The 24513-nt window shown below is 33.4% G+C and overlaps 1 non-coding gene across 1 annotated transcript; it reads left to right on the top strand.

Annotated features, from left to right (window-relative positions):
- Positions 1 to 224: 224 nt before the first annotated feature.
- Positions 225 to 354, top strand: LOC126010000 (small nucleolar RNA SNORA22). Its single transcript, XR_007496145.1, has one exon. It is a non-coding gene; the product is annotated as a small nucleolar RNA SNORA22 (small nucleolar RNA).
- The last annotated feature ends 24159 nt before the right edge of the window (positions 355 to 24513 follow it).

Genomic DNA, 24513 nt, shown 5'->3' with positions numbered 1-24513 from the left:
GCCTCTCAGAAAATTTTAAAGCAAGGTCATAATTCTGTCACTTTACAGATAACAAAATATTGGTAAAAGAAAAACTTCTTTGTGTTTTAAAATCCAAACGAACACAAAAGTGTTAAATTTAAATCTTATATTTCTATTAAAAGTTTTATTTTAATTTTTAAAGTATTTACAAAATTATGTGAAAAATAATGTGGTTAGCCTTTTTAAACAATATAGTTAATTTAATGCACAGTAAACACCTATATGTACTTTATAGTACCCTTAGTTTTAACTTTGTGCTACAGCAATAGTTGTTCTTTATTTCTGCATTGTAAGAACTATTATTTTAAGTGCATTCAAAATATCAGCACATTATATAAATCTGTATATTTGTGTCGCAGTGAAAAAATAATATAAATGAAAAAATATATTATATATAATTTTATAAGAATATATAAAAGTAACTAAACTTTATAAGCAAATTAACTAGTATTAAATACAATTTTGGTCTTAAGTTCTAGGTGTGTAAATGCATCACATGTCTTTAACTATATTTTATAATAATCTAAGCATTTAGTTAATTTAGTATATAATATTTTTTACAAATTATTCACATAAAGTCTTCATAGTAAAAACAGTTGTTTGTTTTTTAAAATCAGTTTTTATACCTTTAATAATCATAGTTCATGCTATTGTGTTTAATCATAAAAATTTTAACACTTTATTGCAGCTGTCTTACTATTCTACTGCAAAACCAATTTAAATAAAACCTATTCATTTACAGCAAATGATTTCATACTTCAGAGTGAAGACTCCTTCTACAGTGCTCATTAACCATTTTACTTAATGTTTTAAACTTCAAATTAAAATTGTTTTAAAAATGTTTTGTGTTAAATCTAAACCTTAAAATTTATTTTCAGCAAAGTTCCACTCCATCTACATTAAGTACTTCTCAAAACTAAAAAAGTTTTTCTACAAAAATTTTTCTTTCTTCTCACAAACATGCTAGCTAAATATTTAAAAGCGCTTGTCAATTTTTTATAAATCAGTCTTAAATCAATCCTTTTGTCTGTTTATGTGTCTGTTGTGATGAATGAAAGTGGCCACAAGTGTAAAATGTTGTGTTTAGTGTTGTTTTGTTTTGTCTGTTTATTTGTTATCTCTACATTTTATAATAATACAATTTTTAAAGCCTTATCCATTTTTCAAATTTCAATTAATTTTTTCAACCTGGTTCAGTCTGGTCAGTTCACAAACTGGCATCTTGCAACTAAAAATCATGTGTTAAAAATTATGTATTAAGCTAGCTTTGTCCTTCTAAGAACATGGCGGAAAGTGTGAGGGATGGCAAACCCCAAATTTCTCAATGGCCATCGGGGATAACTTTTCCCTGGAGAATTTCTGGACTTTGCAGTCACCCAACTTTCCTGCTATGTGTAAGTTCAGGCCTATAAAATATGTATTTATAGCTAAAAAATAGCATCTAGCTTTAAAATAATAACTAAAAAGTTTAACAAAAATCATTTATGTTCAGTTTAAAAGTTTTTGATAAATTGGCGATTGTTAATTATAAAAATTTTTTAAATGCTGAAGTCTAACAAAAAATTTCCGCAGCCTTCCACAGTCCTGTCTTCATCCACTTCAAAAAAGCCTGTCACCCCTCCTGCCAGCCGCCTTTCCTGCAAACCTGTTTCTGACAAACTCCACCTTTAACAATGCTGAATTGAGCACTCTGCCTAGCTGCCTTGGATGCCCACCATTGCCACCAACAACCTCCATTGTAAACAAGTCACGGTCGTGGAACTTTGCTTGCTCGAACCATATATGTGCCCGCCTGTTCAACAATCACACATTTGCAATCAAACCATTATTGTTAACAACTCTTCCATCTTCATTGAAGCCCCCAACTCCACTTATTTTGTTTGCTCCACTAAATTTTCTCCCCATATTGTTACCGAAATGTTTCTTGCTTATCATGATTATTATGTTTTAGCTTTGTTAAAGCCTAAAATAACCATCAAACCTGTTGGTCCGGTTTCCACCTTGAACCTCATCCTGCAAATGGTCAATGCCTCTGCCCGAGCGCCCTCCAACACCAGCTATGAACACTGTTAAATCTGCAATTCACCGGTTTCGCCGTTTTATAAAAGCATCACAACGTTTAAATCTCCTATCTACACCAATAACTCTAAACTTCTTCTCTGGAAAGTTCAGCCTCAGCGTCATCAACTCACTATTAAGCAAGTTGTAAGCTACGAACTCTGCCTTCTAGCCCATCCTTCTCCTCTCAAGTTATTTTAAATATTATAAATGCCTCTGCTCTAGCCCTCACAGACCCATATTATGATAGTTCTTCAAAATCGTCGTGCTCTATATTTTCCCCTTATGTAAGAGGGGGGAGTCTGTGTAGCCCTTAAGGAACAATGTTGTATTTTCAAAGATAAACCTGGATTAGTTAGGAATAGCGTTCAACACATTGGTGACGGTATAAAAGACTTCCAAAAACATTTCGATGAAGAACAAGGTTGGTAACAGGGTTGGTTTTTCTCTTCTCCTTGGATACATACATTACTGTCCACTATTTTGGGCCCTCTTATTAGCCTCATGCTGCTCCTTTCCTTTGACCCATGGGCTTTCCGCAAACTTACTGCCCTTGTTAAAAACCAGGTAGATGAGACGGCAAAAACCTCTGTTCAAGTTCACTACCAACAGTTAACCCAACGTGACTCCTGTGAAAACTTGGCTTTTGTCACCAAGCCGCCCTTCCAGCCACTAAGTTTTCAGGAGATAGAGCGCATAGCTAACAAACGGAGCTCGCTCCGGTACTTGTGCTCTCGGCTGTGGAGACACCTACGACGGGATTAGCAAGGTCCCAGTTAGGACACGGCCCTAAAAGGCTACAAAGCATAATTCGGATCCCTGTGCACACCCACGGCGTTTGTAGCCACCTTTTAAATGCGGCTTTGGCCGTGTCCGACCTGGTCAAACCTTGTAGCCTAAGACACGGTTCTTCCACCCGCTCACGACTTTCCTTCTTTTATTAGAAGAGAAAGGGGGAGATGTTGGGGACTGACTTGTTTGAGGCCATTTTGCTATTCTTTCTGCCATAATCCAGCCTTTCACCTAAAGGCTACATGCAGTCTTGCTGTAAGTTCTTGGGCCAAAGAGAAAGGAAAATGCAGCTGCAAAGTATAATTAATCTTTTAGCCCGGAGGAGAGCAACACAGCCCAGTACCATTCCCAGAAAAGAGGCCTTACTCCCTTAACCATATCCCTGAGTTTACAAGACATTCATTATTGTGTATATGCTACATTGTCTGTTCAAGATCACTGAGGCAAGCACATCTTGCACCACCTCCTGATAGTCAAGCAATTAGGAATGCAGCTAGAAGGTCACAAGATGTTTCCATGGATACTGCAAGAAGTATTGCCCACTTGCCTTATTTGGAATAATGAAGTAATTTTCATGCCAAAAGTGTGATTGACATCACCCTTGTACTGCCCCCTTCTCCTTCTCTATATAAGAAGGAGCTGTAGCCAAATAAAGTTGCCCTTGAGCAGTGAGACATTGCCTTGGGTCTTTATTATTAACCTCTCTCAGATTTTTACAGGTGTGGTTGTTCTTCTACCTAGCAAAATAGGAGTGCGGTTGTCTGAGAAGTCTTCCCAGCTAATTCCTGCTGGCCGGGCCCCCCTGGGGGGCTTCAGGACCCCGCAATCAATTATGAGTTGTGCTAAAGAAAAAAAACTATTGATGCTTCTAGATTTCTGACAAATATCATGGTGGCTTTAGTCAAAAATCTCTAGTGTTTAGTTAAAAGGTTAATTTGTAATTGGATTCAGATGCATACATAAGTAAATAAAGCAATGTTTTTATTTTATATATAAAACTTTGTAGACTTAAGTCTTCATGACTATTGTGACAGTTATTCTTCCATGAGAAGACCAAGTTATGATTATTTCCCAGATGGTGGTTTCCACTAGTCCTGCTTCCATAAGAATTACATTAAATTTATCTAAATAGTAATCCTCACTCCTTTCTCTGGAATCACAAATTATTATACATAAGGCTTCAAAGATCTAGGCTAGTAACAAAAAATTTTGCATTATAGCAACAATGCAGATAGGCAAAAGTTTGATACTAACTTCAAATAAAAAGCAAAGAATGTAGGGACAACAATTAATAGGAAGCAAAATAAAGGTAATTTGAATCTGAAAAGCATCTCATTTGTATAAACGTTGCAAAACTTACCAAATACAATAAAAGAAGAATTTATTAAAAGTTTGTATTGCAGTAGTTTTCCTGATCATTGACTTATCAATTCTATTGGGATGATACTCTACCTTTAAAATGCCAAGTAGTATCAAGATTAAAAAGTCAATTATTGCTATTTTATTCCTTTACTGGAGTAATATTTCTTTTTCTTTTGACAGGTTTGGGGGTGGGACCACACCCTGATTATGAATGTTTATGTAATTCAAAGACATTACTGTTTTGTAATGAAGTAAATGAGAAAGTTGTATGTGAACTAAGTTAGGATAGTTTACGTATTTCACTGTTAACGGTAATGCACAGCATCTCATGAGAAATGGCTGCATGATTGTAATAGGTGATATTAAAGTAAAATTAAGATAGCTTATTCTACCACTGAATTTATTCAAGTCTTTTCCCTTTCTTGATAACTCAGCTGTAATCCAAAATCATATCTTCATAAAATAATAAGATAAGAATTACTTGACTTGTTTGTTGTAGGGAAAAATGCCCAGAACATTTAAAAAAAATTTAGTAACACTAGGCATCAACTAAAATGTAATGGTGTCATATTCAGATTTTTTTCTAAACAACATTTAAAAGTGGCTGAGCTTAATACCCCCAAATGGGCTATATAATTAATTACATCACTTAATATGATTTACTAATAGGTGGTTGTATATTAATATTATCAGCAGTTATCCATAAGTAATTACTTTGTATACAAAACACCAGAAGTGACAATGATATGAAATAAATGATATTTCAGTGCAAATTAAATAAGCTATAATAACTCTACATAAGTGAACTATTTTTAAGCTTTTCCTCAAGTTGCATTTGTGTCTCCCTGAGGCAGGGTTGTTTTGCTTTGTTCCTGAGGGAGGGCAAGGGCAAGAGAGTGTTGATTACATTTTCAATAACCTCCAGTCATCAAATGCTTCCTATGTTATGTTGCAAACTGAGATGAAAAACAGCCTGCTAATATGATCATTTTAGCACTCCTTCTCTACGAGACAGACTGATGTTTCTAAGAGCCTTTTCATTACCTTGTCTATAAAACAACTTTTAAGGCAGAAAAGTAAATGCACATTGAACCAGTGTTATGAAATCCTTACTAAAATATTGCATGTGTGTTCTGATACTAGTTGAAGTGAAGGCTAGATGTATAATATGTTTCTACAAAATTGAGTGTTAGATGCTTCTAATAAGTTGTAATAGATTTTTCTTGTAGTAACCAAAAATGGCAGGATTTTAATGACTATTTCACACAATGTTAAAGTTAATAAAGAAAAGCATCTGTATTTGGTAATCTTTGGCTTGTATTTTATTGACTCTCCATGAATTACAAATACATGATTTTCAGACATACAATGTTTTAGTCCCCCTCCCTTCACCAGTTTTTATTTCTCTCCACCAATGTCCTCAGTTTTCCTCACCCTGCCCTTCCATCTCCCTTCAAACTACCACTATGAATAACATTCCTTTCTTTTTCTTTTTTCCCTTTAGTCATTATGGTTTGCAAAACTGTTTATAAGATTGAATCATGTATATAATTTTACCTATTTTAAGAACTTGCCACAATGGGGGCATGAGTGATGGCATAAAAAAGGGGCCATTATTTTATCTTTTAATTTACCTCTATTATTTTCCCCTTATGTTGAATCAAGCCTACAGATTTTCCATTATTTTTATACAGATCATAATGCATATATTCTATTAGATGCCATTTGTTACCCAGAAATGAATTTAAAGGTAATTAGTGTGTTAGGTGATAACTAAATTATGAATATGACATATGCAATGCTATTGTTCAATTTTGTATAACATTCAGCAATGGCTTGTCACAAGAAACGTTTCTATATATCCACATTTAAGTATGAAAAATATGGGTCATAGATTAAGTACATAAATTTGCAATCAGAAAGTTCGAGTTTAGGGGCCCAAAAAAGTTCACAGCAGCTGTAGGATGTTTGCCTTGCACACTGAGGACCCAGGATGATCTGGGTTCAATTCCCAGCATCCCTTATGGTCCCCTGAGACTGCCAGGAATGATTTCTGCACACAGAGCTAGGAGTAATCTCTGAGTCCCACCAAGTGTGGTTCAAAAAGAAAAAAAAGTTTGAGTTTTTAATATAAATTCTATCATTTACCAGTTCTGTTTTTTTTTGTTTTTTTTTTGGGGGGGGTTGTTTTTTTTTTTTTTGTTTGTTTTGTTTTGTTTTGAGGCCACACCCAGTGATGCTCAGGAGTTACTCCTGGCTATGTGCTCAGAAATTGTTCCTGGCTTGGGGGACCATAGGATGCTAGGGAATCGAACCACGGTTCGTCCTAGGCTAGTGAGGGTAAGGCAGATGCCTTATCGCTTGTGCCAGTGCTCTGGCACCACCATTTCTGTTTTAAGACAATGTCTTTATTCATCTATTCAAAAGGATCATTAAATTCACCATTTTATAATAATGCATACTATAAGAACTTCAGAATAATTGTTGCAATCTTTATAATAATCTGTTGAGCAAAAACTATTCTTATGTTTATTTATAATTATATACTGTATAGCAATATTTTTTACAGATAGTGGAAGTTTATAGAGATGAAATAATAATAGCATCTAATAGTGATGAATCTGGAAATTTAAAATTTTAATTAAAATACACTCCTATCATTCCAGACTTATTTATTCTTTATAAATAATGTAGGCAATTATGTTTATTTTAAAATTGTATCATGAACTTCAAATTAAAATGAGTTTAAAAGATATTAGAGTAACTCTTTAGGATAATGCCAATTTCTTTTTTTTGTTTGTTTGTTTATTTTGGCCACACCCAGTGATGCTCAGGGGTTACTCCTGGCTATGCTCTCAGAAGTCGCTCCTGGCTTGGGGGGACCATATGAGATGCCAGGGGATCTAACTGCAGTCCATCCTAGGCTAGCGCTGGCAAGGCAGACATCTTACCTCTAGTGCCACAGAGCCACCCCCCCCCTTTTTTATTTTTGTTTTTGTTTCTTGGGTCATACTCTGCAGAGCTCAGGGATTACTCCTGGCACTAAGTTTAGAAATCACTCCTGGCAGGCTCCAGGGAATGTATGGGATGTCAGGATTTGAACCATTGTTCTTCTGCATGTAAGGCTAATGCCCTACCTCAGGCCCCTGTCAATTTCTTGTTATATTTTGATAACATAAAAGTTGTTTTAAATTATTTTAAGCTTGGGGCTGGTGGTGCAGTGGTAGGGCATTTGCCTAGCACATAGCTGACCTACTGTAGACCCCAATTTGATCCCCCAACCTAGGAGAAATTTCTGAGCTCATGGTCAGGAGTAACCCCTGAGCATCACTGGGTTTGGCCCAAAAACCAAAAAAAAATTTAGTCTTCATAAAAAACTCCATAAATTGGTATATGTTTATGTCACATCACACAGCCACATGTAACCACACACTAATATTATACAGCATAATATCAAGTTTTATAAAAGAGTGACAATAAAAATAAAATATATTATTTTGCTAATAATTTGTATCCAGGAATTTTTTAAGAAAAGTTATTAGGTAATTTGCATAAGGTATATATAAAAGGATCTGTGATTTTTTAAAAATTCAATAATTTTAGCCAACTAAATTATAAAATATACAGGAAAACTGATTTAGCTGTCACATATTAAGATGCTGTACTAATAACAAAAGTTATAATAATACAATAGAGAAAAGGAAAAATACAGCCTTACATGTTCAAGAGACTTATAGGAAATTTAAAAATGCAGTCCTAGTGAAGGTAACAGAAAAATATACTTCAAAAGTCATGAGAAAATTAAATTAATTATACTTTAGGCACATTGTGCTAATTTATAAAATTAAAAATAAGTTAGGGTTATTGAAATAGGGTATATCTTAGATTAATTTAAAATTATAAATTTAAAATTATTAGGGGCTCTTAACAATGGTTTTCAGTAGGAATAGTCAACTAAGGCTTATTTTATTTAACAAATATATCCAGTTTTTTCTAGTAATAAATTTCTACATTTTTAAACATATATCAGATCTTTATCTATTAATCTATTTTATACTTACTGTTTCACCATCACTGAAGTTGGATGACTATGAATGACCAATTAAATAAAAACCTTTATATTAGCCATAGCTCATAGGTCATGGGTGAATTGTGGCAGTCGGAAGCTGAAAGATCTAATATGAGAATTCACAAAATATTTACCTAAAGGAATCTTTCTCTTCCTTGGGGCTACAATGAAAGTCTGGACTCAGTGGCATCGTGACATTTACAGTGAGAGATTCTACTTCAGAAATGAGTCTCACAAGAAAAAGAGAGGACAAAAAGTAAAGCAGACAGAGTAGAGATTGTCTTAAGAATGCTGCAAAATGAAATAGTTCTATTTACAAATAAATATGAATCATTTATATATGTATATATTATTTTTGGTGTAAGTTTTATTCTGTATCAGTTCTACTTCAAAATATTATAACTCATGGAGCAGGAGCGATAATACAGCAATAGGGCATTTGATTTGCACGCGGTCAACACAGAACAGACTTCAGTTTGATTCCATGCATCCCATCCATCCCCATAGCCTGCCAGGAGCGATTTCTGAGTGCAGTACTAGGAGTGAACCCTGAGCGCCACAGGTGTGACCCAACATATATATTATACATATTATATATATGATATATATGACTCAACAGAAAAGGCAAACAATATATTTTATTTGTCACTTGAGGGGACTGAGAAATATTCTAAGAAGTGCTCAGAACGACCCACTACTCTCTTTACACTCTCCCTCAACCAAACAAGAATTTCACAGGAAGGCACCAAGCTGCAGTACTGCTCTGGTCTTCTAATCAGCGATTGCCTGGGTCACGTTTCCAGTGCTCTGGGGCCTTCAGGGCCACACTTTGGTGCTGGAGGATATTTGTGGTACCAGGGGTTTTGCATGAAGTCCAGGCATGTACCTTAAGCCTGGTCCTGTACCTCCAGCCCCTAGTTGGCACTTTTATAAAAGACGGACTAAATTCATTGACACTAGATATACAGATCAGTTTATATTTTGTGCAGTTGAAGTGAAAGTTCTTTGATCTTTTCAAACTCTTTTCAAACCTTTTCAGAATCTTTTCAAAAATGCATACATGTTTAAATTACAGAGAAGTACTCATAAAATATGAATTATATTTATCTCTCTGAGAGTAAACTAGAGATCTCTTTTTTATTTTATGATTTATGTTTTTCAGCAATTAGAGTTGTCTTGACCTGCAGTTATCCTCAAAGTTTTACCTTCCCATTTCACCTTTAATATTTCACCATAATATTTCTTTTCCTCTTAGTATCTAAAATTTGATTATCCACTAAAATAAAATGAATAAGTGTCTTATTTTTCCATCAAACAATTGAAATTGTAATAATATTGCCATTGGCATTGATTCTACTAATGGAGGACAAAATCTAGTCCATAATATCAGTAAAATTTCTGGTAACGTGAAAAGAAATGTCTGTCAGCAGAAACTTGACCAGAAATCTAAACCCAGTCTTAGTTCTTTAATAGTAAAACTAAAACCAAATGTAACAGCAGATGAGATTTCTAAAAAAATTCAATATCTAACATCTAGGCATAATTCAGATGCATAAAATTGGAAAAAAATGCAATATTAATACTATGCAGGTCTGTTGTACCTACTGAATAATAATAGCAGAAAGCACTTCTGATAGTGTTTTCTTACACCTAATCTTGATCAGAAACACTGAGATTATTCATAATTCACAATCTGATTAGCTTTCTCTTCCCCACCACAGTGACATTAAGAGAGTTTCACATTTTAAGGACATAGCATAATTTACATAAAAGCAATACTGGCTAACTATTATGTGTATATATATTAGCTAACTAATATATGTACTATATATTATTATACATATACTATTACATATACATATACTAATATATACAGACATACATAATATATGTATAACATATACATATACTAATACATATACTAACATATATGCAATTACATATACTAACACAAATACTATTATACATAATAGTAGTACAATGCCTGAAAATAAAATAGACATTGTTAAGAAATCCTATAAAAATATTTTGAACCCAGAAATGAAGCATAAAGACACTGAATTTGGCTATGTAAAGATAAGTGAGAATTACTATCATAGCAAAAATTGGCATCAAGGAATATCAGTGAAATATATAAAATAAAATACGATATATCAATGCAGATAGAATATCAGATAGAATTTGGTCACAGGTAAGATTAAAGAAATTTGAAAATTCTAAAGACATAGGTATGAAGAGAATATTGAATACAATTTAAGAAAATAAAGGAAATATAAAAAGAATATTAAATTCTTTAGAGGCAAAATTATCAAAATTTGAAGTTTAAAAATTACCCAAATGAAAAAGGATAAAAATAAATTTAGAAAAAATTATACATACATAATTTTATATTTATTTGATGTGTATGCATATGAATAATAGACATTTCAGAAGGCAAAGAAAGACATCATCAGAAACAATATTCAAAAAGAACTAGCTGTGCAATGTAGCTCAGCAATAGAAAACACACTTCACATGTTTGATGCACTTTAAACACAGGCACTGTCAAAAGAAATAATAATTAGTAATAGACGAACCTAAGGAAAGGACAAATCATAGATATCCAGGAATCTGAGAGAATTCCCAGTGCAAAATGACCTACAAAAAAGAAGTACAATCATAAATTATTAAAAATCAATGATAAATAAAAATATTGAAGATTTCTATGGGAAATGTGAAACACAAAGATTTATCTATCAGGATTTCATTAGAATCTGTAATACAATAGAAACTATAAAATCAAGATGAAGTTTTTGCATTACAAAAGCATAAAAAGGGCCATCCAATAATGCACTTAAGTGAAAATTATTATTCAAATACAATAAAGAAATGACACCCTTATTGTTTCTTCAGATGCTAAGAAGTTAATGGAGTATATCATAGCCAGATCTGTTCTACAAAAATATCACAATATCAAAACAATATACAAAAGAACACAAAACTTTGACCAAGAAGATATATAAAATGTAAAATATGAGCAACAATTATAGCAGACAATTTTACATAAGAGGAGAAAAATTACAACAAATAGTATAAAAACAATAATTTTTATTTAATAGGATACACATAAACTTTCTAATTATAGAAAGCATCACACAACAATCCTAACAAAATAAAAAAATTATAGAATATAACCTCTAAGTGAAGCATAAAAAAGCACTTTGATGCTATTTTCAACTAACCATGGAAACATAAACAAAAATGCACTGTCATATAATTATACATATAAAGCCTCAGGTGATCTTGACAGAAAGTATTTTGATTTTTGACCTTAGAGCATAATCATCATGAATTTGTTATAGATGGCCTTTACAAAATTGAGGTAAATCCCTTCTAAGCACTTTTTGATGAGATACTTTGATAATCAATGGATGTTGAATCATATTCAAATATTTCTCTGTATATATTTATATTATGTTATTTCTTGTTTTTTTTTTGGGGGGGCACACCAGTGGTGTTCAGGGGTTATAAATGGATTTGTAGTCATAAATTACACCAGGGCAGGCACAGGCGTTTATATGGGATGTCAGGGAAAGAACATGGGTCAGCTGCATGCAGGCAAATGTTGTCTCTAATGTTCTATCGCTCCAACCCCTCATGTACTTTAAATGCTTCCTTTGTTGGCAAGGTATATAATATTAATTGATTTGTATAATATTAAGGAGTTTTTTTTTAACCACTGGAATAAATTCTAGTTAATCATTGTGTGTGTTCCTTATAATGTATTGAGAAATTTGGTTTGATAAGATTGTATTAAGGAGTTTTTGTATATATGTTTATAGAATATTTGTAAATGTTGTTAATGTTTTTCTTTGGTATTATATTATTTTGGTCTCATACAGAGACTATAAAAATATATAAAACTTTTATAAAACTATTAAGAAGAATTCCAGTATAACAGGACACTGGAATAAAATGAGACTATTAAATCAATAGAATAAGATAGAGAACTAGAAATTACTACTTATCTACATGTACAATTGGTCTATGAAAAAGAACCAACAGTATATAATATAGAAATAATTCCTTTCCAAAAAATAGTCTTGTGAAAATAGACTAGTCACATGGAAAACAACTTGAATTTAGATCAGTACTTTACAATGCACCAAAGGTAAGTAATTAAATATCTTGATGTTATACTTAAATTTACAAAATACATAGAGGATAATGTAAGCAGAACTCTACATGTAGAGATTTATCTAATAATTCAATTCCATTGGCAAAAAAACAAAAAACATTACAAACATTACTTTATCATTGCAAATAAAATTACAGCTAAAATAAAAACATACTGATTAGGAGAAAATATTTGAATAATAATAACTAACAAACAGCAGTTGATATATCAAGAAATTGATATCAAGAAATAATATACTTACAGCATAATTAAAAATTTAGCAACAAAACTAAAACAATTTAATCAAAAATAGTAATATAAATATGTAAAATACAATATTCTTTTTTATTTCTTAAATTTTATTTTATTTACTTATTTTCATTTTTTATTTTTTAATTATCTTTATTTAAACACCATGATTACAAATATGATTGCAGTTGTATGATTACAGTCATGTAAAGAACACCCCTCTTCACCAGTGCAAGATTATCACCACCAATTTCCCAGATCTCCATCCTCCCAGACCCACCCACACCTGTACTCAAGACAGGCTTTCTATTTCCCTCATTTATTCACATTGTTATGATAGTTTTTAGTGTAGTTATTTCTCTAACTGCACTCATCAGTCTATGCGGTGAGCTTTATGTCATGACCTGCACCTGGAAAGAGCTGGTCTCCAAAATCAAAGAGGAAACCGGAAGCCAGATATCTGGCTGCCCTACTCCTCATGCATCTCCCCCCTGGAGTACAGAAGGAGGGGGGAAGAATGAGGACCCCTAAGAGTCCACCTGAACCCACTTCTGGCCATCTGAGCTGGCACCCAGGGAAGGCCTGGAGTCAGGGGAGAAAAAGGGGGACAGTTGGTGGCCTTCCAAGCCTCCCAGCACTCCTCAGGCTAGGGAGAAGGCCTCCAGCATGGGGACTTCCCAAACCCCATACCTGGCAAGAGCTGGCCTCCAGAATCAAAGGAGAAACTGGAAGCCAGATATCTGCCCACCCTCCTCTCCATGCACCTCCCACCTGGAGTATGGAGGGAGGGGGAAAGCCTGAGAACCCCTAAGAATCCTCCTGAACCCACATCTGGTCATCTGAGCTGGCACCCAGGGAAGGCCTGGAGTCCAGGGGAGAAAAAGGGGGACGGCTGGGGGCCTGCCAAGCCTCCCAGAACTTCCCAGGCTAGGGAGAAGACCTCCAGCATAGGGACTCCCCAAACCCCATACCTGGCAAGAGCTGGCCTCCAGAATCAAAGGGGAAACTGGAAGCCAGATATCTGCCCAACCTCCTCCCCATGCAGCTCCCCCCTGGAGTACGAAGGGAGGGGGAAAGCCTAAGGACCCCTAAGAGTTCACCTGAACCCACTTCTGGCCATCTGAGTTGGCACCCAGGGAATGTCTGCAGTCAGAGGAAAAAGAGGGGGATGGCTGGGAGCCTTCTAAGCCTCCTATTACTCCCAGCTAGGGAGAAGGCCTCCCCAAGCCCCATACCTGGCAAGAGCTGGCTTCCAGAATCAAAGAGTAAACCGGAAGCCAGATGTCCGCCCATCCTCCTCCCCATGCACCTCCCCCTTGGAGTATAGAGGGAGGGGGAAGCCTGAGGACCCCTAAGAGTCCACCTGAACCCACTTCTGGCCATCTGAGCTGGTACCCAGGGAAGGCCTGGAGTCCAGGGGAGAAAGAGGGGCCGACTGAAGACCTGCCAAGCCTCCCAGCACTCCTCAGGCCAGGGAGAAGGCCTCTGGCGTGAGGACCCCCCAAACCCCATACCTGGCAAGATGTGGCCCCAGAATCAAAGGAGAAACTGGAAGCCAGATCTTTGCCCGCCCTCCTCCCCATGCACTTCCCACCTGAAGTACGGAGGGAGGGGGAAAGCCTGAGGACCCCTAAGAGTCCACCTGAACCCACTTCTGGCCATCTAGGCTGGCACTCAGAGAAGGCCTGGAGTCAGGGGAGAAATATTCTAGAGATGTCATACAAAAGGCTAATTGGAATATCAAAAAGTACTCATCTTCATTGATTAAGTGGAGGAAATAATAATTCGTCACATTTAGTATTTATAAATATTCTGTATTTAAGTGTTGAGTATTTTAAAATTTAGTAGATTGAAAATAAACTTTAGGCATTAAAAACTCAATGAAAAAATGCATCTCTAATGGGAAAAGATAAGAATAGAATGATTGACTTTTAACAAAAATATTAAGATGGTTAGACATTAAGATAATAAACTAAACAAATTAAGAGAAGGAAAACTGCTAAAGAATAATTTTATGTATCATCAAATATTGGGCAATCAATAATAATTGGTGCCAAAATGAAAAATTAAATATAAAATATATAAAATTACTAACACAATATATGTTTTACAGAAAACATAGTAGTAAAGGACAAAAACAAGAAAGGCATACAAAAAAAAATAAAATCTTACCAAAGTGGGAAATGAGCATATTTTAATTAGATGGTTTTAAGTAAAAGATTATCATCCAAAATAATAATAATAATGAAAAAGAATGCATTTGGTAAGTCCTATTTAAGAAGAAAGCACTTGGATAAAGATAGAATAATGTAAAAAATATTTTTAGTTCAATACTAAGACACCTCCTTGAATAGCCTTACTTCAGATATTCCTGTTTTAGACTTAATCTGAAAATATCTTCCAGGAAAGATCTTAAGTATAGATGTTTAGACTGGCATCCATATTCATGCCTCTAAACTAAGCATTTTAAAATATTTTTCAAGAAATATTCTGCTTACTTGCTTGGTTTTGTATAGTATAATACAATTGTATATATCGTTCAGTTTTCTTGAATATCTTAGATATTTAACTTCCATTTATGATGGTTTCTAGCATAGTATTAAAATAGTAATCACTTTATTTGAAATATTTAGAAACATGGTCATATGTTCAGAACGTTAAAAATTAAATTAATATTTTTTTCTTTTGGTTTTAGGCCACATCCTGTGAGGTCAGGGTTTACTCCTGGCTATGTTCTCAGAAATCTCTTCTGGCTTAGGGGACCATATGGGACTCCAAGGGATCAAACTGCAATTGGTCCTAGTTCAGCCATGTGCTAGGCAATTGCCCTACTGTTGCGCCACTGCTGTGGCCCTGAAATTAACATTTCTTAAACCAAAGTATAACTACTAACCATAAAATCAAAGGAACTTTATTGCAAGGTGTTAATTAGTACACAGATTTTTCCATAGTCAGATAGCCAATAATTTGGAATTAAACTAGAAACAAGGACTCATATAGTCATAAACAATATACAATATAATTTAGACGCTAGAATTTATTAATATTTACTTTTAGTTGTTTTCGTTTTTTTCTTTTTTTTATAAATGTTTTATTACCACAATAATAATTTTGCATTTTTGGAGATATTTCCAGGAATATGATATTATAAAAATTTATCTTAAAAATATGAGACAAAATGTAAATCACTATATCAATCTGAGATGAGCCCTAAATCTAAGAAAATATATGTATCTATAAAATAATTTTCTGTATAGCTCAGCCTCATGATCATGTTCATATAAAGTAGTAATTAAATAATAACTATTCAGTTATTCAAAAATGTGATTCTACAACATGAACAAGTTAGAACTTAAAGATACATGGTAGAATTTAATGTTATAATACATATTAAAATGTAATGTGATGTTATCATTAAATATAAGTTAAAGTTTTATGTTATGTTACCATTAAAATATAAAACAGTAAGCATCCTCATGTTCAAAATTTAATAAGGTAAATAATTTTACCTTTGATATAAAGGTTATAGGATTATTACTCTAGGACTTTTAAAATGAAAAGGCTAAGATTAAAAATAATTACTTTTTGTGAACCAAATATAAAATGACAAAGACACTACAAAGATTTCAAATTTAATAATTTGAATAAACAAGATACAGTCTCTAATACTTATTAAACAGAAGAAACTGACAGGCATGAATTAGTACAGTCAAATATTTATTTGATCATTTGAATCAACTGAGAATAGATTAACATGAGAATTTACAATTCCTATAAGTCAAGAAGGATCTGAAGGCTTTATTTAGAAACTCCAACAATTTATCATTTTGTTTTGTTTTGTTTTGTTTTGGGGCCACACCCAGCGGTGCTCAGGGGTTACTCTTGGCAGAAATAGCTCCTGGCAGGCACGGGGAATTATATGGAACTCTGGGATTCGAAGCAACCACCTTAGGTCCTGAATCGGCTGCTTGCAAGGCAAATTCCGCTGTGCTATCTCTCCGGCCCCTAATTTATCATGATAGAATAAAAAAAAAACCTTTTCTAGCTTTTGCAAAATAAGCAAAAAAACCCAAGTAATTCACAACAGGAATCTTTGTAAAGGATAAAGTTTATAAGAAAACAACCTGGTTTTATTAAACCTGGGATTTGATACTTTAGAGATTCAATGTCTTATGGGACATATCTCTCAACTTATATATCAACTGTCAATTTTGTCTATTCTCTTCCAAATCACTTAATAAAAGTTACTTGTTCAGAAGGTGAGAATTAATGATTACTGTGTCAGTTCAAGAAGTGATTGTGATTTTTTAAAATTATTGTCTTTATAGCCTATATCATTTTATTATTTATCCTGTTATTAATATAAGTGCAATTTTAATATATTCTAATTACCTATTTATGAGTATGGTTATGGAATACGCTAAAAAGAAGCAAATTTGGCCAGTTGAGCATTCAAGAAAATTATAGAATAACTGACAAGTTCTTCATTACAAATTTTAAGGAACAGTGAAAGAGGATAGAAATAAGTATCCAGGTATAAAATATCATAGTATCAATTATTATTTTTAAAAAAATATTTCATGATTATTAATAGATTCATTTTGTCCATGTAGTTAATATATATGTACTGTGATTTGGGAAATTGACTAGTTATATTTCCATGGAATTTGTTAGCAGTCAGTTTATTCCATAATAATTCACTTGTGAACATTGGCATATAATAATTGAGATGAGTAGTATGGGTCATACTATACTATCATCTCTTTACCAGCATGTTTTTTACAAATTCTTTGAGACATCATCAAACAAATATTTGAAACATCAACATATTGTATATTTCACATCATATGATAAAAATATAACTGCAAGCTATTTAAGGTTATTAATAAATATTGATTATTATAAAGAAAAATACAAGTTATAATAATTATAAAGGATTCATCATTTATAATATAGCATGCAAAATAGCAATACTTTTGAAAATATTCCTATAGCTTCAAGGTCTCATTCTCACATAGAAATTTTGAAAAATACAAGTAAAAATACAGAAACAAAATCAGGCCCTAAATATAATCATAGATACACTAATTAAATGCTGCATGTATAATAAAGAAATGAAGGAAGAGGGAAGGAGGAAGGAAGGAAGGAAGGAAGGAAGGAAGGAAGGAAGGAAGGAAGGAAGGAAGGAAGGAAGGAAGGAAGGAAGGAAGGAAGGAAGGAGGGAGGGAAGTAAAGAGGGAAGGAAGGAAGGAAGGAAGGAAGGAAGGAAGGAAGGAAGGAAGGAAGGAAGGAAGGAAGGAAGGAAGGAAGGAAGGAAGGAAGGAAGGAAGGAAGGAAGGAAGGAAGGAGGGAAGTAAAGAGGGAAGAAAGGAAGGAAGGAAGGAAGGAGGGAAGTAAAGAGGGAAGGAAGGAAGGAAGGAAGGAAGGAAGGAAGGAGGGAGGGAGGGAGGGAGGGAAGTAAAGAGGGAAGGAAGGAAGGAAGGAAGGAAGGAAGGAAGGAGGGAAGTAAAGAGGGAAGGAAGGAAGGAAGGAAGGAAGGAAGGAAGGAAGGAAGGAAGGAAGGAAGGAAGGAAGGAGAGAACAGGGAAGGAAGGAAGGATGGAAGGAGGGAGAGAGGGAGGGAAGAAGGAAGGAAGAGGGAGGGCAGGAAGAAAGGAGAAAATGGTGGAAGATAGGACATGATCAGAAAGTTTTGCTGACACTTTGAGGTTTTACTTATTCTTTCCCCAATCTTTCTAATTTACAGAGTTCTTCTCAGCCTGTGTTCTTAGTGTGAAAATGCTGTCTGGGAATGCAGAAGAAGCACAAATTCACATTCCAAGTTATTAAGATTTTACTTTCATTTGTCTGCTGTGGACTACTTGAAGAGCTGATACAGGGAGCAAATCTTTGCTTTAGAAGTAAATGGGTGATGGATATTATATGTTATAGTGTTTTTACTTTATTCATGCTGTTCTATTTTATAATATACTATCACTATGAGACTTATTAGAAAATAAATAATTATTCTATCTAATTTAGTAGAACTATTAATAAATCTCAGTAGCATTGTATGATATATTTCTATATTTCTACAAAGGTTGTTTTAGTATGAGTATTTTTGTAAGTTATTATAATCAAAAATGATCATTACTTCATGTTTTATTTATTTCTTATTATTTACATTTGCTTGTATATATAGATTTAATCATAAAAATTATTAATGTGTTAGATTCTTTTGCTCAGAGAATGTAAACACTTGATGTTAGCAATAACAAAAAATCAACTTTCATAAAGATAGTTTGGTTCTATGATATAGAAAATGGAGGTAATCAAGTTAATTAACAAGTCACATGTACTGATATACAGAATGATAATTAGTTTTGATATTAATACAAAGACACATAGACTCATTTATTTACTAAATATGAGGGTGGCCTGGCATATCCTGGGAAACTGGCCAGGGATTCCTACATGGTCTTGATAGATCACTTATAATGCTTGAAGCAACAGCTGTTTTCTAACTGGTAAATAATTCTTTTCAATGATAGTTTAATTAATGTGCCTTTCAGTGTACAAAAACTTAATATCAATATTAGATACTAAGAAATCATTTTCTGGAATACAGAATTAAGATATTAATGGAGAAATAGTTGGTTTTGCCTGTGGAAAGTCACTACTGAAGATTATTTGCATATACAAAGAAGAGAGTCCAAAGGAGTCCAAAGTCAGTAAATTGGTTTTATCTAAGTGTTAGAAACTTCTACAAAGTATAACACATAAAGTAAAAAAGTGTCAAATATGTTTTGGGGATTGTGGAAAGATCAACAGGAAAGATTTCTACTGGTCTTACATATAATAACAATGACATTTTGTTAGGATATTATAATTATTAGATTTGTTAGGATATTATAATTATTAGATTATTGTCAGAGTATATTATATAGAGAATTTGACTTCAAAAAATTTAATAGTAATCCATTTAGAAGATTGTTTATAGGAAGAGTAAATAAGAGTCAAATGTGGCCAAAGTTTTATCAAAAAAGCTCAGTGATAAATCTAAAAACTAAAATTAAAATAAGGAAAAATTAAAAATGCTTAATACTGTTTAAAAATCTTAGAGGATAAAAAAAATAAAAAATAAAAAAAAAAGGGCCGGGCGGTGGCGCTGGAGGTAAGGTGCCTGCCTTACCTGCGCTAGCCTAGGAGACGGACCGCGGTTCTATCCCCCGGCGTCCCATATGGTCCCCCAAGCCAGGAGCGACTTCTGAGCGCATAGCCAGGAGTAACCCCTGAGCGTTACCGGGTGTGGCCCAAAAACCAAAAAAAAAAAAAAAAAATCTTAGAGGATAATACAATTACTCTTTTGATTAAAAATAACTATGTTACCTAATTTATGAATTAAATTATGGTACTTAGCTATTACCACTATTATCCTAACATAACTCTCCTATGAAGTCTATAATTACCCTTAATTAGTATAGACTTGAGTAGCCTTATCAAGAATTTTATTTAGCCCTAGACAAAATTAAATAGAAAAGGAAATCACATCATAGCATTGATCAAATATTAATGTATGATATTTGTTTTACTAGGTCATTTTGTTCTATTTGGGATTAGTAGTTGGGGGAGTTAAATGTTTATTACATCTAGTGAAGTGAAATACCAAGTCATATATGCACTAAAAAAGAGTAACCTTATAAGATGTCGGGTCATGGGATGACAGATATTATCAGAAATATCATAGAAATTTAGCCTGTATTCTAGGATATTTGAGGAAGAATATTCCATATTGAGATATTCATAAAAATAATATCTGCTAAGACAAGAGCATGGTTGAATAATTTTCATGAGAACATGAATATCGTTGATCAGATTTTGAAATATGCCTAAAACTTAGGATTTATGGACCGGAGTGGTGGTGCAAGCAGTAGGGAGTTTGCCTTGCTATGTGCTAACCTAGGACGAACCACAGTTAGATTCCCCAGCCTCCCATATGGTCCCCCAAGTTAGGAGCGATTTCTGAGTGCATAATCAGGAGTAACCCCTGAGAGTCAATGGGTGTGTCGCCAAAACAAAAATAAAAACACAAAACTTTAAGATTTAGGGCCATAATAACTGCCTTTATCTCCATGCTTTTTTCTATTGTATTGATTACTATCAGAGACACAGAGTATTAATTTTAAAAATGTACTGATTTTCAATGTTGTCTCATATGAAATGATGAAACAAGATATTTCACTTGTTCATAAGAAATTTTACTTTGACGTTAAACATTTTATATTATTACTTTATTTATACACTGTGATTGCAAAGTTTTTCATGATCAAGATTCTGTCATAGAATGTACAACACCGTTCACTGTTGTACTTTCTTTTCCTGTCCCTAACGTCCCCAGTCACCCTACTCGCATTTCTGGGACAAGCAATTTATTTTTCTCTCTCTGACTCTCTCTTTGTCTCTCTCTTTTTCCTTTTTTTGGGGGTGTGCACACCCAGTGAAGCTCAGGGTTACTCCTGGCTATGTGCTCAGATTGTCCCTGGCTTGGGGAACCATATGGGATGCTGGGGGGTGGAACCATGGTCAATCCTAGAATAGTGCATAGTAGATAAATGCCCTAACACCTGTGCCATGGCTCCAGCCTCTCTTTTTTCTTTTTTGACACTGTGCTTTGTACTATAAGTAATGAAAGGGTACCTATATATAACTTCCCCACTCATAAATCAGTTTTTGTCCATAGTCATCAATTACAACAATCATTGCCATGACCTTTCTCTACCTTAATTTTATTCACTATTCTTGGAGGTTTAACATTCATAGTAGCGGCACATAATGATTGTGTTTAAAAGCTCTTCACTTAAGTCCATGTCAAACATAACCCACCAGATATTTGGCTATCTCCCCTCTTGTATTTAAGTTGCTACAGGAGAGAGAATATAATCTGAATTCAATACCTTAGTAGGACCAGCCTCATCTTATAAATGAAAAACCAAATATGATAACAGTTGAGATGATATTATTTTTATGAAAATGACTCCTGGTCATGACTTTTTATTAATGTGTTAGTTTCAATCTTCTAAGAATGGAAATAATATCTTTAGATTTCTCCATATTTGGAATTCTCTAAGTTCTATCCTGATTTTCAAAATATGTATGTGGAATATGGAGCAGATAAGATTGTCTTGCCCGTAGCCGACCTAAGTCCAATCCCTGCACCCGTATAGTCCCCTGAGCTTCACCTGAAATGATTGATAGACAAAGAGCTAGGAGTATTTCCTGAGTTTAGCCGTCATCAAACAATATATATATATATATATAATATATATATATCATATATATATATAGGTATATATGTATTATTGAACAATCTAGACTCTACCTAATTTCCCACAATCCATATTACACTGCTGCAAAAACTATGCTAAAAACAGGGTGCTAAGTTGGGATAAAGTGATATGCATAATAAAATTATACTTTATTAACAATAGTACAAACCACAGTGATAAAAAGGGACAAAAGTGGAAGGGAAGAGTGAAATGTCTGCCTCATAGGTAAGTATAGAGAAAGATGGAAGGGAAACTGGGGAAGTTTTTGGCAGAATATGTGCACTGGTAAAGGGTGATGTACTACATTGTATGACTGAAACTCAATTATGAAAAATTATGTAACCGTGGTTCTTAATAAATTAATTATAATAAATATATTTGTATATTTGAATATTATATTTGAATATTTTATTATATTTGTATATTTTATGATGTTATTTAAATTATAGTAAACTTTAGTTTATGTAAATATACTTAATCCTAAATTCATATAGGTACATATTCATAGAATGGTCTTTTCAAAATTAATAAATTTTTTGGCATTAAGTGACAGCATAGCCATTTAAGAGATATGCCTTCTAAGGTAAGAATTAAAATATGATAGCTAGTAGGATATTATGATATTAAGAAATTAATATTAAATATATTTAATATATATTAAATATAAAATTAAAAAATACATTGATAGTTTTCTTAAGTTAATAAATAAATGTCCCCAAATATTTGGATTTCAATATATCTAAAACAGCATTACATTTAAAACGTTATCATTTTACCTATACATAATATATCCTAGATATAGTTATTGATTATTATACAAAATTACAACAAATTACTTCTAAATAAATAATTAATGTCAAGTATAAATGGAGAAGAAAATCAATTTTAGAAATCATATTTTTCTAATAAAAGATTTTAAGTCTTACCTTAGAAGACTTATTTCTTAAACAGCTATATTTTTACTTAAAGCCAAAAAAAAGTCAGTCTTTTTTTTTAAGGACCATAATTTCTACTACATAACTTTAATCCCATTTATCCAGCTAATTAAACCAGATGGAATCTGTTGTGTTTAAACCACCATCTGTGTTAGAAATGGACTGATTTACTTAAATTAATAATTAAATGATGATGTATAGGAGTTTTTGTAAAATTACCTGGTTTGTGTGATGAATTTGTTTGAATAACATTTTAGTTCTAGATTAATTAATTACCATTTAATTTTAATAATTACTTATTACAGACAGAGATAAATAAAAATAATTCCAGTTCTTCAAAAAAAGAGAAAACTCAAGAGACCCCAAAAATACCCCATTTCCCACATTAATACATATAAATTATTGGAAAAAGATTAAGTTTTCACTTTACCTGGTAGGGGGTCACGGGGAGCTAGTAGGGGCCAGATTCACTCCTGATTCTCAGTCAATTGAGCTAAAACAGGCGAATGCTAGTCCTAAGGATATATAGTGGGATATAGTGCTGCTCAGATCCAGAGTTATGAAGATCACCTAAACTACCTCACTCCATTAGTGCTCAGAAGATTATGCACAGTGCTAGAAGTCAAATTGGGATCCTGGGATCCAGAACATACAACAACTGTACTGTTGCTCTGTATTTTATTGTAGTTAGATAACTCTATTAAAGCGTTAAAGTTTACTGTCTTGATGTACAAAGTTACGAAAAATATCAAACACTGAAGTTCTTAAGACACTCTATCATTGTCCTTATTTCAATTATTTTAATTATTCAGAAGTTACTTTATTAAAAATATTAGGTAGCATGTTTATGTACATTTTAGTGTATTATATATATTTTAAGGTGACAAGCTTTTAATAGTGTTCACATTTCTGGTATTACTGCACAAAGATACTGCTCACCCTAGAACTGAAATGTCCATGATCCTCCAACCTTATGTCACTCTGATACAAGTTCCCTCTCTCCCACCCACTCAAGTCCCTATTATTTGTTAACTGACTTTTGTGGGTTTTTTGTGCATATGTCACTTGCCTTATCACCAACCATCTACTCACTTTTTCCATTTATATTATCATGTTACTTCCTGGCAGCCTGTTTTTGGGCCTCCGCTATCCCCCCACTCCATAGACTAGCATCTTAGTTTTTAATTTTAGTCTTTGAAGTTCATAATTGATAAATATTTTCCTAGATTTTCCTATACAACAACCATGTCTCTTTAAAAATGTCTTTTTAGGTGCCAGAGCAATAGCACAGCAGTTGGGAATTTGCCTTACAAGCGACTGACCTAGGACAGACCCAGATCTAATCCTCGGTATCCCATTTGGTCCTGTGAGTCTGCCAGGAGTCATTTCTGAGCACAGAGCCAGGAGTAACACCTGGTCTAGTTGTGACCTCAAAACTCTCCTAAAATTAAAATAAACAAAGAAACCTTTTTATTAGCACCATTAAATTACAAAATTATGCACAACTGGGATTCACGATCGTGACGTTTTAACACAGATCTTTTCGACAGTGTCCACTTCTCTCCA

This window comes from Suncus etruscus, chromosome 5 (assembly GCF_024139225.1).
Source record: "Suncus etruscus isolate mSunEtr1 chromosome 5, mSunEtr1.pri.cur, whole genome shotgun sequence".
Classification (NCBI taxonomy): domain Eukaryota; kingdom Metazoa; phylum Chordata; class Mammalia; order Eulipotyphla; family Soricidae; genus Suncus; species Suncus etruscus.
This window is presented reverse-complemented; position numbering and strand designations above follow the sequence as displayed.